The sequence below is a fragment of the Cynocephalus volans genome, chromosome 1 (assembly GCF_027409185.1).
Source record: "Cynocephalus volans isolate mCynVol1 chromosome 1, mCynVol1.pri, whole genome shotgun sequence".
Taxonomy (NCBI): domain Eukaryota; kingdom Metazoa; phylum Chordata; class Mammalia; order Dermoptera; family Cynocephalidae; genus Cynocephalus; species Cynocephalus volans.
Window position 1 is genome coordinate 206209927 of NC_084460.1, and position 12060 is coordinate 206221986.

General features: G+C 39.1%; 1 protein-coding gene and 1 non-coding gene across 2 annotated transcripts in view; both read right to left on the reverse strand.

Moving 5' to 3' along the window:
- The window catches only part of ZRANB3 (zinc finger RANBP2-type containing 3), a 242000-nt gene that overhangs the window by 78619 nt on the left and 151321 nt on the right, over window positions 1–12060 (reverse strand). The gene's annotated exons all lie outside the window — the stretch shown is intronic.
- Window positions 6897–7022, reverse strand: LOC134365940 (U6atac minor spliceosomal RNA). Its single transcript, XR_010022214.1, has one exon. It is a non-coding gene; the product is annotated as a U6atac minor spliceosomal RNA (small nuclear RNA).

A 12060-nucleotide genomic window follows, 5' to 3' on the forward strand; every position in this document is an offset into this window, starting at 1 on the left:
CAAGAGACCAAAACAGAAGAAAAATCACAGTAAATACATATTGCAGGGAACAAAGTTTAAAACAAAAACAAAACAAAATAGCACACACAATAGCAACAATAACCTATAGTTTTATCTTCAGAATAAGAGAAGATATTGCATCCCCAAACAGGAGGCTATGCAAAAGGAATAGAAAGTAAGAAAGGGCTGTTAATAATTTACAGTATTTTAGCTACTTCCATTAGTTGAAACAAAAATTCAACAGAAGAACTGGATGATAAAGGAGGAAATCTCCAAAAAGTAAAACAAAAATAAAAATGAGAAAGTTAAAAGACCAATACATAAATAATAGGATTTCCAGAAAGAAAGATTAAAGGAAAAGAGAGGAAAAAGTTAAATACGAATGATTCCTAGACAGAAGCATTCAAGTTCTGAGACTGAAAAGGAATAGTGTCCATTGAAGGAATAAAAAGGACCTAAACCCAGGCACATTCTTACAAAACAATGTAAAAAAGAATAACAGATAAAAGACAATCCTACAAGCTTCCAGAGCAGGGAAAAAAAATCAATTAATCATGAAACATGCAAAGGATCCAAAATCAGTCATTGTGATTCTTTTTTTTTTTTTTGGTAGAGGGATCTGAACCCTTGACCTTAGTGTTGTAACACTACCCTCTAACCATCTGAGCTAACCAGCCAGCCCTTGTCATTGTGATTCTTAATAGCAGCCTTGATTATTAGCAACAATGGAGCAAAACCTTCAAAACTGAGGAAAAATGATTTCGAACACAAAAATCTATATCCAGCCAATTTATCAATCAAGTGAGATTATCTATAAGCAGACATAGAAGGATTCAAAAAATTTACTTTCTATGTACTTTTCTTAGTAAGCTACTGAGGGATATGTGTCAAGAAAACTAAAAAATATAAAAGGAACTAAGGCAGAAAATATACTAGATGATCCTAGAACATCTTATGTCACAGATCAAGGAAGCAATCAAACACTACTATCGTTGTGTCAAAGGACAATATTGAAGATGGTTCCATTTGTCAAAGGTGGGACAATTTGACCAATTAGGTTAATAAATGAAATGAATTGAAAAATGAGCTAAAAATCCACAAATACTCAACAGACTAGGATTTGAAAGAAACTTCAACTTCATAAATTGCATCTATGAAAAAAAATGTAAGTACTTGTACAATGAAAACCACATGACACTGTAAAAAGATATTAGAGAAATTAAATAAGTAGAAAGACATCCCTGTTCACAGATTGGAGTACTTAACTTTATTAAGATGTCTCAAGATGATTGAAAGATTCAATGCAATCCTTATCAAAATCATAGCTGACCTCTTCGCAGAAATTGACAAGGTGATACTAAAATTTATATAAAAATGCAAGGGCCTCTGAATAGCCAAAAGGATCTTGAAAAAGAACAAAGTTGAAGGACTTAAACTTGCTGATTTAAAAAAAAAAAAGTCTCATTGGGAGACTTGAGGTTCCTAGCAAAACAACTTATTTTGAAAACCGTTAAATTAAAAAAAAAAATTATTCTGCCTTTCTAAACAAACTGAACCATGGAGTGTCCAAATAGTAGATGAGGGGAAATTTTCCTTTATAGAGGTTTGTTAACTATCAAATTAGAAAGTGTTAACATTGACAGTTGCTATAACATCATGAACAGAGAAGCATTAGATATAATGGGTCTCCTAATGAAAGAACACATCACTACCAAGTAGAACTGCCTCCAAAATTGAAGCCTCTGGATCTAAATACCAATATAGAAATATAGATGACAAAGGAACATGTTATACAGCAAAATCTAGATTACAGAACCAATTTAGTTTCTTCAACAAATTAAAAACAAATAAATAAAACAAGGAAATAGAAGAGAAACCTAGAGATTAAAAGACTTAAGAGACATCTATTATTTGCAATGTGCGAATCTTATTTCGGTACTGATTCAAACAAACTACGGGGGAAAAAATGTAAAAAAAAAAAAAAACCCACAAAACTGTAAAATTAAGATATTCACAAGACAACTGGAAATTTGAACATTTACTGGATTTTTTATGGTATTAAGGGATTACTGTTAATTAAAAATTTTTAAGGTATGATAATGGCATTATAATTAATTGTTTTTTTTTTTTTTTTTTTTTTTTTTTTTTTTTTTTTTTTTTTTTCTTTTTCGTGACCGGCACTCAGCCAGTGAGTGCACCGGTCAGTCCTATATAGGATCCGAACCCGCGGCGGGAGCGTCGCCGCGCTGCCAGCGCAGCACTCTACCAAGTGCGCCACGGGCTCGGCCCATAATTAATTGTTTTTAAGAAGAATCTGTCTTTACTCTTTGGAAATATATATCAAAATATTTTATGGATTAAATACCATGTCTAGAATTTGCTTCAAAATAATAGTGGGTAGGGGAGGTAGATGGAAGTATTGGCAAACAAGATTGGCAATGAGTTGACAACTGTTGAAGTTAGGTGAGCACACAGGAAGTTGGTTCATTATACTATTGCATCTATTTTTATAGATATTAATTTTTTCATACTAAAATATTTAAAGTATCAGGGAATAAACTAAGAAACAAAAGTCATGTAATCCAAGAATGTGGGGATCCAAAAGAGCAGAATAGCACAAAAAAATTCAGGATGACAGCTTGTATCATGCCTAAAGAAAAACCAGTCTAGATTCGAGCATAACAGAAGGTGGTGGGAGGGAGAACTCCAGGAAAAAGAAAAAAAAAAAAAAAAAAAAAGAGGTTATTTTATGTGCTGGTAAGACCTGTTGGAAGTTGACAGAACTGTTGGAGTCTTTTAGTAAAAAAATACCAATGGCTACATAGAAAACCAAACAGATGGAAAAAAGAAATAATTACAAGGTAAACAAAAAGCTGACCAAGAAAGGAACAATTATTTGAGAACAATATTAACTTATTTAGCCCACTTATTGATTAGTCAATAATATACACATGGACACTGAATTACCAAATAATTCAAATATTGGAAAGAGAATAGAAGAAAACAGGTGGCAAAAGGTGTTTAAATTCCTGTTTTTATACATGAAATGAATATGTAGCCAGTAAGAATTATATATTTTAGTTATCGATATAAAAAGTCCTAAAAATAGTATTAAATGAAAAAAGCATATTACAGAAGAGTGTGTACAATATGGCCCTATTTATATAAAACTGCTCTATCTATCCATCCTTATGTACTTAATCAGAGAAGCTGTCTAGAGGGAAAGTCACCAAAACTCATTAGCATTAGCATTCTCTGGACAGAGAGATTTCAGTTGACTTTTACTTATTATTTATTTTTTTTTGGCAGCTGGCCAATATGGGGATCCCGACCCTTGACCTTGGTATTATAACACCATGCTCTAGCCAACTGAACTAACCAGCCAGCCACTACTTATTTTTTAAATGTTTTCTCTATGTGTGGTTTTTAAAAATAAGTATGGATCACTTTTCAAAAAGCAGTAAACTCTCTTTAAATTAGTAAAAATAAAGTAAATAAAACAATTTATAAAAACAATGTTAAAGCATAGGACAAGGCATTGCTAAGTAAACAGCAGATGGTAGCATTACATGTAAGCTAGATTAAAACTATGTAAATATTATTAGATATGTGGGAAAAGGGTAGAAATAAAGAAAAAATGAAAATAATTTACTTGTTAGTATAGTAAAATTATGGTATTTTTCCTTTCCATTTTTGTTGGTATAGTGCTACATATATAGTATGTATATTTTCAAAGTTCTTACTCATAGTAAGCCAAAATCTACCTCCCTGTTAAGTTCCACTCCTTGATAACTAATTTTGTCCTCTGAGGCCACAAAGACAAAATAATTCCTTTAAAACATGACAATTCTTTAAATATTTAAAGTCTTATTCCCTGAAGGTCTTATCTTTTTCAAATCCCTATAGGTTTCATAAGATCAAGCACTATGTCTTACTCATTTTTTATCACTAACAGCTCTGAAATAATGTCTTAAATATAGTAGGCAGTCAATAATATTAGGCATTTATAGAGCTGAATATGAGATTTCCCTCATTATTCCGGTCACTGTTACCCAGATATGCTTTCATTTGTTAAAATGTTTCTTAAAATATGACTTTTAGTACCCTCTTAGTTCATTGCACTCCTGTCTCAAATGATCTTCTAAAATCTACTCCAACCATTCAGCTCCCATGGCTATACTGGGTCCTGAAAAACAGCTCTATCTAGTAAATTCAAACATTCCACTCTCTACTTACCCCATTCTTCTAGGGTGCTTGTTGATTTATACCCACTATATCTTTACTATCTCATCAATACATTTCAGTCAACTGGCTGCTCTACTTTCTCAATACTCATGATATTCTTCCTGTCTTCACATCCTTCCTGACCCTTTTTGACTTCAGAATTCATACATTAGCTTTGTTCTTATTAATATGGCCTAAATTTCATTCTCCTGCAGTCCATTTGTTATCAGCTGGTGAAAAAATTCAATCTTGAATGGATCCAACTATAAGCCTTTTTCAGGTCTGTACCTAGGCTGTTGAGTGTTGCTGGGGAAATCACACCTACAAATCTAGAGCTGCTATCTCAGATGGCTACTCAGAGATGCTAACAATCATAACCACACTAAATCTTGTTATCTCATTCCCATTTGGCAAAATTTCAAACCATGTCAACTTTCATCCCACTTTTAACCCTTTACTTGTCCATTTCTCTTGAACACGGTTGTCATTCCTGTATCACAGAGAAAATGTAAGTTGTGAGATGCAAACTCCTTCAACTTCCTGCCACCCAGGAAATTACAGTATATTCTCAAAACTATACCAAGCACCATAAAAAAGGAGGAAGTTATTTATTACCAAAAAAAAGGACAAAGAGGAAAGTACAAAACAATGATTGTTTATAATATACTATCATCTTTGTAAAAATTTGGAATTTGCTTGACTATGCACACAGTTTCAGTAGAAAGATATTTAAAACTACATATAGTTGGGGCCGCTCCATGGCTCACTAGGGAGAGTGTGGCGCTGGCAGTGCTGAGGCCGCGGGTTCGGATCCTACATAAGGGTGCGCTCACTGGTTGAGCATGGTGCGGATAACACCATGCCGAGGGTTGCGATCCCCTTACCGATCAAAAAAACCCACAAAAAACAAAAAAACAAAACTGCATATAGTTGCCTATAGGGAGGGGGACTTCAGTGAAAGTGATTTTTCAATGTACATACTCTTCTATAGGTTGGAATTTTGAACCATGTGAAAATACTGTCCTAAAGAATAATAAACACAATGTGTAAATCTAATCATATACATATTTTTTATGCTTTAAAACCTCACACTGCAGGGGCTGAGGGGAGAGAGGAATGGGAATGGGAGTACTGTTTAGTGGATACAGAGTTTAAGCTTGAGATGATGAAAAAGTTCTGGCAATGGAAAGTGGTGATGGTTGTACAACAATGAAATGTGCTTAATGTCACTGAACTGTACACTCAAAAATGATTAAATGGAGTTGTGGAGCAAGATGGCCAGCTAGAAAGATATATCACTTATCTCTCCCACAAAGACAGAGAATATATCACACACCAAACAACACTTGGATGAAAAAGGCGAAGGGAGAGAGATGGAACATATTAAAGGCACAGCAGAGACACTGATGAGTGTAGAAACTCAGGATAGCTAAATAGAGAAAGGAAGAAAATTCCTGGCCACCAACACTGCATCCCCCAACCAGAAGCAGCAAGGTCCTAAGAGTTTCTGCCTGCAGCAAAGACATGAGTGAACACGGCCCAGTAAGCCAGTGGCCCAACCCACAATGGAATTTGCACTGCCCCTGCGGCCACGCGCCCAGTGCTGTGAAATATTCAGTGCCCATGCAACTGCATTGATATGGGTAAGGACACATATGGAGCCACCCCCACTCAATCCCCATTCCCTGGTCCCAGGGATCGCAGTTTGGGATCAGTCCCAACACCTGACAGCATTTTGCTTTAGCCTTGGCAATGGCTCCACACCTGAGGCCACATCATCTCACCAGGTTGCCTACACCCATGCCCATGCAATGCTGTGCACTCTGGGAACAGGCAGTCCAGTACAGCGAGGGTGCCACCCTCAGAACAGAGGGGGTCAATGCATGCACTCTCCTAACAGAAAGTCTCCTGATAGGGGCCTTTACCCACTGCCAGCAATCCAGCCTCTGACATTTGTGAGGAGGTGGTAGAGAACCCATGAGCCTCCTTCAGGAACTGCCTTTCTGACTTCATGCTCAATGTTGGGAACCGATGGGTGCACCCCCAACTGCACTGACCCAAGGAGGGACACATAGAACCACCCCCATGCCCCGGATCCCAGACTTCTGCAGGGATGGCAAATTTGGGATCAATCTCAACATCTGAAGACATTTTGCTTCAGCCTCAGCAGCAGCTCCACACCCCTGAGGTCACATCCTTGTGCCAGGCTGCCTACACCTAAGTCTATGCAGTGTCCTGCACCCTGGGAACAGGCAGTCCAATGCAGCTAGGGTGCCACTCTAGTGATAGAGGAGTTTGGTACGCACACTTTATGGAGCCAGAAAGCCACCTAGTCGGGGCATCTAGCCACTGGTGGCAAACCGCCTTTTTGGTGAAACCCCATTCCAATTCTTTTAATGTATATTCATAAATTTTATTTTTATTTTAGACAATATCATTAAAACTAATCCAAGTCTTTTTTTTAAAGATAATTTGTTATATATACATGTGGGGAACAATGATAATTTTCAATAATTGTGTACAATGTGTGGTGGTTAGATGAGGATAGTTAGCTTATTCATCATTAAAATACACAATCAAACTTTGTGTCCATTACCAATACCTCATTAGCCCCCCTCCCTCCCTCTTTTCACCTCTACCATAGTTCTTTTCTCTCTTCCTAAAAGTTCAATGAAAAATGATGGTTAGATGACACAAAGTAGGTGGCAATGCCTTAAACATATACGTGTTGTCAGGCCCAAGGACCTCTTCCATCCTTGTCAAGGGGAGAGCTAACCTTCTCTCCTTTCATATAATACCCCTTCCAGTTCTTACAGCCACGAGGAGGTAGTAGAGGACTCATATGACACTCTCAGGCATAGACCCACGCCTGAAGCACCAGTGAGCCTGCCCAGAGCTGCCTGCCCTATCAGGGGGGCTTCCGAGGGATCCAGCATCTCTCTTGGGGCCACAACAGCCCACGCACAGCTGCAGCAACCTTGCTGAGCAGTCCACCCTAGCTGAAGAGCTCCAGAGTGTCCCAGCACCTCTCACAGAATCACAGGGGCCTGCCTACAACCACAGTGGCCATGCCCACAGTGGCCACTCAAGCTAAACAGATATAGAGGGACCCAGCATCCTTCTTGAGGGTGAAGGGTCCCACCCAAAACTGCTAACATCTCACCCAGAGTGGCTCACTTCAACAGTGGTGCTGCAGAGCAACCTAGTGCCCCTCTTGAGGGCACAGGCCCCGTACATGAATCCAGTGATCTCACTCAGTGTCACCCACTTCAACAGTGAAGCTACAAATTATCCCAATGCTTCCTGTAGGAGTACAGGGTTCTGGCCAGAGCCCCAGTAACACCACTGAGTCACCCATTCTAGCTAAGTGGCTGCATAGCACTTCATATCTCTTTCAAAGCCTAGAGCCTTCATCTTGACCTCCGGAAACCTCGCCAAGTTTGTCCATTTAAGCTGATGAGCTTCAAAACACCTCAGTGAACCTATCAAGGTCACAAGACACTAGCTGGGGTGCCAGAGTCTGAGCAGCATTACCCACACCAGCCAAGGAGTGACAGGGCACCAAGGCACTTCTCCCAAGACCTCAAGATATCACCCATGAACTTGACAACCCAACTCAAGGTCATTCACTTCAGCAAGGAACTATGAGTGCCCCAGTGCATAGGCCAGAGAGGCACTCACAGACAATTCCAATGTTGAATAAGTTGAAGTAACCACACAGAGAATACACTACTGTATCTACTCAGAACCAAAACTAAAACACTCCATCCAATGGTCAATATAAAACACATCTACAGAGGAGTCTCTCCTCTCAAAAGCTACTCCAGAGTATCAGACAAAGCAAATGCTCAACCAGACATCAACGTAGGGATACAAGAAATATGAAAAAACAAGAAAATAGGACACCCTAAAGAAATAAAAGAATTTTCTAGTACCAGACCCCAAACAGCAGGAAACCTTTGAAATGACTAAAAAGGAATTCCAAGCAACATTCTTAAGGAAACTGAATGATATATAAGAAAATTCAGATAGATGGCAAAACAAAATGAGAAAAACAATCCAGGTTATTAAGGAGGAATTTAACAAAGAGATAGATACTTTAAAAAAGAATATAGCAGAACTCTTGGAAGTAAAAGATTCATTCAATGAAATTAAAAAATAACAAACAACTAGAACAACAATGAAAACACCGAGAGCTTAAATAGCAGGCTAGAGTGAGTGGAAGAATGAATTTCTGACTCAAAGGAAGGCTTTTAAAATAACCCAGGTGGAAAAAAAAAGAAGAAAAAAGAATTCAAGAAATTGAAGAAAACCTACAAGAGCTATAAGACTACCTTAAGCACATCAACTTCTGACTCACAGGTATTCTGGAAGGGGAGGAAAAAGGAAAAGGCATTGAAAACCTATTCACCAAAATATTAGTGGAAATCTTCCCAGGTATTAGGGGAGATACAGACTTACTGATCCAAAAGGTTCAAAGATCCCCAAATGAATTCAATCCAAAAAGGTTCTCCATGAGACACATTTTAGTTAAACTCTTAAAAGTCAAAGATAAAGAGAATCCTATAAACAGCAAGAGAAAAGCATCAAGTCATCTATAAAGGCGTTCCCATCAGACTAACAGCAGATTTCTCAATAGAAAGCTTACATGCCAAGAAAGAATGGGATGATATAGTCAAAGCACTAAAAGAAAAAAAATTATTAGGCAAGAATACTATACCCAGCAAAAAGATCCTTCAGAAATGAAGGAGAAATAGTGTACTTCCCAGACAAACAAAAACTGTGAAAGGTCACCACCACACAACCAGCCATGCAAGAAATCCTTAAGGGAGTCCTACATCTGCAATTCAAAAATCGATAATCATCATCATGAATATACAAGAAAGAATAAAACCCACTGGCAGAGCAGATACACAACTGAGGAAGAGAAAGAAACTACATCTGAGGCTTCTGGTCAAGATGGTGGGAGAGTCGGTCCCCAGAGTCACACTCTCCCACAAATCAACCAATTTACAACTATTAAAAAGCAATGACAGCCAAGCCAGGGCAGTGAGAGTTCAGGGGAAGAGGAAGAAAGACTTATGAGTGCATGAAAGCAGGAAAAGCCATGATGAGAGAAAGAAAAAACCGCTCCAACCATTTTGTGCTGCAGCTGCTTTAAGGCTGGAGCTGCTGAGCTCATGGAGCAGGAGCTGGCAAAAAGCTACAGCTGTGCCTTTTGAATGAAGTTGCTTGGAGGCAGCAGGGGAGAAGAGGGCCTTGGTGGCCCCCAGGCCAGTAGTACCACCAATAGGGTTCCCATGGACCCACATAGGTCTGAGGGACCACAATGACTGCAAAAAAGGAGCCGCTCAGAGGCTGGTGAGTCATCACAAGGGACCAGAGCATGACCCTCCCATAGGAAGACTTTGGAGCACAGGCAGTGGGGGAGACGGGCCCACTAGGGGAATACTGGGAGACAGCAAACAGCTGATCTGGTCCCCAATCAGTGCAGGACCACTCAGAGGAGACTGGTCAGGAATACAGAATCACAAGGGGTGTAGTTTGATAAAACGACTCAGGTCCAGACCAGTGTTTCTATACAATCCAGGTACATCAGATGTCACCAGATCTGGAAGTACCTATAAAGTCAACTAATAAAACCTGAACTGCACAAAAAGCCTTCCCTAAGGAATCAGCAGCAAAGCAACAATTTAGCCCCAACCACAGAGCTCATGTACTGGTCCCCACAGGAAGTTCCCCCATTTTACAAGTAAGCAAAGGACTACAAATTAGTTCCAGTGCAGAGTTTAAGTGGTGGGAACAGCAAATAATCCAACACAGAACTGGGAAAAAAAAAAAACAACAACAATAAGAGACAAAGTTTGATAACAACTAAAGGTTTCATTTCACCAAAGAACACCTATAACACCTAGAAGGATCAGAAGTCCCCCGGGCTACCAAGCCAGTAAGGGAGGACGGCCAGGGGCCTAAGCCATGCACCCTGACTCCTGCAACCAGTCCCGAAGATGGAGGCCTCGGGCCTCAGCCACACACCTCCAACATGTGCAACCATCCCAGTGATGACCACCGAGCCACCGCAAGAAAAGCCCCATGCTCACCTGAGCTGGGGTGGCAGAGGGTCAAAGGTCTCAATCACAGCCCCTCCCCCCCACTCAACCAGCCCAATGATGACCAGCAAGCCTCAGCAAGAAGGACCCTTGGGTTCCTGTGCTGGGGTGGTGGTGGGGTGATGGCTATTGCCACACCCCCTTGACATCTGCACCTAACCCAGTAATAACCAAGCCACCGCTGGAAGCCCACCAGTCTCCCTTGTGGGAATGTAGGGGGTGCCACAGGCCTCCCACCCCTCCTTCCTCCTTCCGTCCATTTCCTTCCCCTTTCTCCTCTCCCTTTCCCTCCCAACTGCTCTACAGCATCATAGAATGTAAAAAAAAAAAGTTAATAAAATTAAAAAAAAAAAAAAGGAACTACATCTTATCATTGCAAAAAAGCAACAAACACAGAAGACAAACAGTAAAAGGTAAAGAAAGAAACAAAAGATACATAAACAACCATACAAAAATCAATAAAATGCCAGGAGTAAGACAATAACTTTCATTAACAAACCTAAATGTAAATGGATTGAATTCTCCACTGAAAAGATGTAGAGTGTCTGACTGGATTAAAAACTAGACCCAACTATATGCTGCCTACAAGAAACTCACTTCACCTGTAAAGACTCACACAGGCTAACAGTGAAGTGATGGGAAAAGATATACCATGTAAATGGAAAGCAAAAATGAGCAGGATTAGTGTTCTGGGTTGAATGTCCCCCAAACTCATTGAAGCTTAATCCCCCACTGTAATTGTTGAAGATGAGAAACCACATTATGATAATTGAAGGTGGAGCCTTGAAGAGGTGATTAGATTGTGAGGACTGTGTCCTGGTGAGTAGATTCATCCATTGATGGTTTAATGCTGGCCATGGGTGTGGTTCTGCTGACTTTAAAAGGAGAGTGCATGAGAAGCTCTCTCTCTATGCTCTGCCATTCATGTCATTTGACACACTGTGTTGCTGTAAAGGATCACCACCCAAGAACAATGAGGCCCTCATCAGATGTGTTCACTGGACTTTGGACTTCCTGGCTTCCGAAACTTTAAGCAACAAATATCATTTCTTTACAAATAACCCCGTTTCAGGTATTTGTTATAAGAAACAGAAATGGACTAATATAAGTAGCTATTCACATATCAGAAAAACAGACTTTAAACCAAAAACTATAAAAAGCAAAAAAAGTAGGTCATTATATAGTGATAAATGGATCTATCCAGCGAGAAGATATAATAATCGCAAATACATATGCACCCAACATCGGAACACCCAGATATATAAAGCAAATATTACTAGACCTAAAGAGAGAGACAAACTCCAAAACAATAATAGTTGAGGACCTCAACACTCCTCTCCCAACATTGGACAAATCATCTAGGCAACAAATCAGCAGAGAAACACAGGATGTAAACTACACTTTAGACCAACTGGACTTGACAGTCATCTACAAAACATTTTATCAAATAAGTACAGAACACACATTTTTCTCATCATCACATGGAACATTCTCCAGGATACACCACATGTTAGGTCACAAATCAAGTCTCAACAAATTTTTAAAAACTGAAATCATTTCAAGTATCTTTTCAGACCACAAGGAATAAAACTAGAAATAAAAACAAATGAAACTTTGGAAACTATACAAATACATGGAAATTAAATAACATGCTCCTGAAAGACCTATGCGTCAAAGAAGAAATTAAACAGGAAATAAAAAAAATTCTTGAAACAAATAAAAGTAA